We start from the raw sequence: 6,000 nt of genomic DNA on the forward strand, positions 1-6,000 counted from the left end.
ATACCACACTTGTGGATTTTAAAGCCTTTATGTGTCTTGAAAAAGGCGGTTGTTCACAAGTGGCTACATGGGACTACTAAACGCCATCACGCCGACTCGTCCGTCTTTACAGCCTCGTTGTGTATACTCGTGCTCATGCGACCGTGGTGTAGTTCGTTTACAGTCTAACGTTTGCTTTTTACTTCTGCCGATTGCATTTACTGTTCAAAAATCATAATAGTGGTGCTCATTTGTGGAGATTATCTTGCTGAACAAAACATGTAAGTATCATAAACGTGTGTTTGACACAGAGCTTATTTTCTGCAATGGAAAAATCCCATTGGCTTTTTGTCGAAGGAACCAGGGCGATGTGAACTTCCTGGTTGGCCTACAAAAACACGTCACCCTTGGAGCACTCTATTTTCATTCACGGTCGTTCGATATACTACGTCACCTGCTCTACACATCGCTCCTTGTACTAAATCACTTGCTGCGGCCGTCTGTAGACTTACAAAGATATTTGTGATACGTAAAAGACAAACGTAATCCGTGACAAAATACGTTTTCTTCCAAACGTAATTCAGAATGCAATTTAGTTATATGGGAACGTAATTTTTAGGAGACAGGGCTGGTCTGACATAACAACATGACAACATAACATGGTAAATATCAACACATTATGTCCCTGATGCTTTACAAGACTACACTGTACTGTAAATACTGGCATGTTGTGGAAGTGGGTGTGTTTGTTGTAAATGTAAATTCTTTCATAGTGCACTGGGCTATTTCTAGTCTGTTAGCTGTAAAATGTTCTTCACAACTTCCCTTTACACCACTGCTCTTTTTATTTTGTCTCAATATTTAGTTACATGTGCAATATATCAAAACTGGATGACACAACAAATCAATTTTGAACTTTACCTCATTTCACTGGAGAGTGGCAGAATTGGTTTTGCAAGTTTTTTTGCAAGAACTTTGTGTAAACATTCATTACATCATCCATTATTCACATTTGCAGAAATAAACCAAAAGATCTTCTCTCCATATCACTACACCATCAAGCTCCGGAAGTTCACACTCCCACAGTAGCCTACTTTCCAAAATGTCAATGGTGTAATCCAAATATTGGAGAGCATCATTTGTAACAATCGCCTTTGTAACTGTTGAATCACCAGTATTAAAATGGATGCAACCACTTTAAATAAACCTGAAAGCAACAACTCTATAGTATTTAGCAAAATACTTAGGCCTATACAAGTCTATAGTTTAGCAGTGATGTAGATGAAACTACATTGGCAGAGCTGGGTCTGGTGTGAATAGTGATAACAGCCTCCTGCAGGTCAAATACAGTTTGAAGGCTATCGTTGTGGTGGTGTTATCATACCACAATGATAACCTACTAGTGTGGTGTGGTATCACATTTACAAAGACTGTATATAAGAAGTGGACGTAGTCACCGTGAAATCACATTGGTTTGTGGACTGCCGTTTTGAAACCTTGAGTTTGGCATTTTGGCCGTCGCCATCTTGGTTTTTGGCCATCACCATCTTGGGTAAAGAGTATAGAAGCAAAGAGACAAAACTCTGGTGTTTTTTGACAACAGCCCCTGCCGCCATTTTGGACTGAAAACACGTATTATATTTATAATATTTTATTGCTAAACACAGGCCATTTTCGGGAGAATATGACAATAGAATAGAAATTACTTTGTTTTACTTTTGTACGGCTCGTTTTAGGCGGACGTTTTACTGGAATCTGGTAGTCGCTTTCAGTACAAGATGTAGCTTTGCTGCTGGGCCATGGATGTATTAAGAGAACCTGATACAGCGTTGGAGGCGGGGCTCCGTTCATTCATATGAAAGTTGCTCAGTGGCGCATGATGCCAAAATGGCTCAACTTCCGACTGGAAAAGTACTTGGATCTTCCGGCGATCTTCCGCATCTGTTGGGGCCCATGGAGCAGACGCAGTAGCGTTCGCTTGGTCACATGACTCGGTCACCGGCTCCTAACATCACGCCGTCGTCACAGCTTGGGCTGTCGTCACGGTCTCTGTCTCATTCACCTGAATAGAGGAAGGGAAATAAGTCTGGATTCAGCTATTAGTGCGTTTTACAACTTTTAGGACCTAATAATTTAAATAAGGGCTATTAGAGCGTTCATACTGGAGAGTTGATTTACCTCAAAAAACATTATCCGCTGAGTTACAGATGTTTCTTTCCCAATGTAAGTCTATGGGGAAAAGTATTTTTGGGCCCAATGGCATCACGTGATGGACACGGAAGTTGTAGTACCGCTGTTTGGCCACTACGAAAATTGGGATCAATGACCAGCGCTCTTCCTGAGGGCTTGTGCTGGGTGAGAAGAAGAACCGGAAGTGGCACAAGACGGTGGAGCTATACAACCAAATGCAAGACATTTTTAGGCTACTTTTCAGACCCCGGAGTTTCCCAATACATATTTATCATGTCCTACTTTTGTTTTGTGGAAGGCCTACTGCGCATAGCTTATGCTTTAGTGATCTAAGGTACCACAAAATGAAGTAAAAGACATTTCAATGAGACAGAATATGATGAATTTACACTTTGAGTATGTAATCAACAAAACAAGAGTCTACAGCCATGCTAGTAGCTTTATGAGTGGCTTTATGACCTAAATGCTAACATGGACACAATGACAATGAATGAACTGATCCCTTTAGGGTTCAGAAGGGTAAAACAGCTATCAAGATATAAAGTTTGCATGATGCTTTATTTGGAATAGGTGTACACGTTTGTCATGTTTGTTTTTCCCTTGCCCACAATGTGAAGTGCAAACACACAGGTAGGCCTACAAAAGAAATTGTGTAATTTACTCACATAATGCAAATAAAAAATGCAAATGAATGTTATTTTTCTTCTTTTCCTGTATTGCCTCCATTCTACATTCATATCCAAATATAATGGGAATTGCAACCTTCCATGGTTGACTTAGCCTAACAAGAGAATGCAAATCAAAAACATTCCTATGAACAGACAAGGTCCTGTTTTTATGTAAATTGTGTTTTCAGGTGAAACATCACAGCCAGCGACATTGTATGGACGGTGTCTATAAATGCTGGTAACTGTAAGATTCCGTAATGTTATAATCAAAGAACAAACAGAAAAGAAAGAAAGAGTGAAAAGAAAAGAAGCCTGATTACATCAGATGTTGTCTTTATGATGATTGACTGTATATTTTGATTACACATTTTATCAGAGTAAGCTGGAGAGAGCTTCAAAGAGCAGCACAAGCAGATGCCGTGACCCGGTTCAAGTTCAAATATCAGTCGGAAAAGGTGATCCATCCAATGTTGAAGTGACCAGCTGGAAAGAAACCAAAGCATTTCTAGCTCCAGACCAAATAATGAAGACAATGGAGGAATTTCCTAATTAAGCCAAATGGTTATATACGTTGGCTGTCAGCCACAAACTCAAACTGGAGGTGTTTATCAAAGATTGAGAAATGTTCCAGTTGAAGAATGTGTGTGAAAAGTAGAAGTGATTGCTGGTTGTTTGAGTTGTAAAAGGACATATACACATAAAAATCTATATGAAGCCATAGCTTTCACATACATCCCTTTTCAATGATCCAATAGGGCAATTTAAGACATCATTAAGTACATGAAAAAGTTAAATTTTCCTTTCTGAGTCATCTCATGTCTTAAGGGCCTTAAACAATCTCTTGACATCAGATAGCCTACACAAACAAGATTTTCTGTACTTTTAGTCCCAGCTTGGGATAACTGGGAGGATGTTTTTATATGGTCCCAACCCCACCTTTTCCTCCGCTATCTGTGTGATAAAATTATAGTTCTCTGATATGAAAAATGGCCTGAAATTCTCTGGAATAATAATAATAAAAAAGATTCAGTGTTTGAAGTTTGCTCACACAATCTGCTGCCAATTGAGATAATTTTTCTCTTTGAGTTCCAGGGGAAACACCCAAGGAAATACCCAATTAATCCTTTTTCACTACATATACTATATGTGAGACCGTTGCTAAGCTTTGGTAACAGCTTTGTATGGAAACCTTTCAAAGTGTGTTGAGTAATGTTGTAATATAACCCATAACTGGGCCTAATACAAGAGAGCTGGGAAGGGGGAGTAGTATAAGGTGGGAATGATTAAATAGTTGTCACCACAGCTGACTGTGATGGGCTGAGATACCTGTCAGTCAAGCGAGCTATGTAGTAAGACATACAGTAAAGTACTTCCTTTATTGATTTTTTTAATATATATATATATATATGTATATATATATATATATATATACATATATATATATATATATTCTATTATTCCTCCGTATTAGTGGAACAACTATCAAAATTACAAAGACACATTAAAACAAGTGAATTAAACATTGAGACAATAACCTCTTGTTGAAAAAATATATATTTGTATCAAAAGAGCATTTATATAAGTGGCCATTTAAGGAACTGCAGCTTGACGCAACACTACGTCTACATATGCACACAAATAGACGTGTAGATCACAGCTTTGTACACTATTATTTCCCCCTGAAGATTGTTTATCATCAATCCTGTCCCTTCTTCCTTTTTCTCTTCTCCACCTTGTAAACTCATCATGGTTTATGCATCTCTGATATTAGAAGTAGACCTATAGACAAATACTCCCCCCATCTATCTGTTGCATACTTCCCATAAGGCCTTACCTTTAAAGGTTTAAAGTTTTTGAATATTTCTAAATTCAACTCACTCTGTCTTTCGATTGCAATATGTTTAAATTAATCTATAGTCTGTTGTTGTTGTTGTTGTTGTTTTCCTTCTACTTTAGGTTGTTGGTGACTATGGCACAATTGCAAGCTAGTCCAAAAAAGGCAATCCCCCAATTTCATAAGTTTCACCTCTGACTGGCGTTAAGTAACCAAGGAAGGAGCTGCACTCTGGTTTAAAGGTCGTGACGCAGTCAGACAGCATCCATAATGTGAGTTTTATGGAGAGTTGTGAGGGAGCGTTCATCCAAACATGCAGAATTCTTGTCATGGTTAAAAAAACAGGGCTCTATTCTTTGCTCACTGTCTGCAGGCGAAGAACATGTGAAGTTCAGACCTATTTTACAACAGGACACAGACACTGACACAGTTAATCATATCATCTCCAGCAGTGACTCCCAACTATCCCAGGGGGTATTTACGCAGTTACCAGGGATACGTAGAAAAACTGTAGAGTAGCTAATTTGAAAAATAGAAATAAACGCCTCATTGGGAGTGCGTGGAAATGAGTTAGCAAGCCAGCATAAGTTAAAAGTAATGCATAAAGAGTAGGCCAATAGTTAGCTAAAAGTTAATAGTTGAAATGGCTAAACAGTTGAAACAGTTTTGCTAAAAGTAACAGATAAATAGATATAATATCTAGCGCTAAATGTAGCGATTGAATGGTTGAAATATTCAGCTAACAGTATTAAACAGTTGAAAAAGTTAGCTAAAAGTCACTAACAAATGGTTGAAATTTAGTTAAAAGTCATGATTAAAGGTCTTATTGATAACATTTTTATGTAGACAAATATATATTTTTTAAAAATAAAACATCTACAGAGCCTTTAGAAAGGTGCCGAATAAAAGTATGGCTTTTCCTGAAAATAAATATTATGATTGTGAATTGAATTGAAAAAATGTGGGCGGGTCCAAAATGAATATTTCGTTTATCTCTGTGGAAGATTTCTGACGTTTGGTTCCCACTTCTAACAAGGCTTATGAGCCAATAGAAAAACAATGTGGGTATCACGTGGAATCTCTGGGTAGTCAGTTAGTGTTAAAAAAAACGTCTGAGACTGACGGGAAATGCCTGGCACTTCACTTGTTGTGAAGAAAATGCAATGGAACGGAGGAGGAAGAATGTTACAACTAGTGGCTGAATGTTACCAATGCTATCAATAGCACCTTTAAGTGGTTGAAAGATCCAGCTTCTGCCGCTCTTGATTGATCAAACTGACCTAAACATTTAATTCAATTGTATGAAAAGATTATCCTATTGCTTTATAA

Source organism: Sebastes umbrosus, chromosome 4 (assembly GCF_015220745.1).
Source record: "Sebastes umbrosus isolate fSebUmb1 chromosome 4, fSebUmb1.pri, whole genome shotgun sequence".
In the NCBI taxonomy this organism is placed as follows: Eukaryota; Metazoa; Chordata; class Actinopteri; order Perciformes; family Sebastidae; genus Sebastes; species Sebastes umbrosus.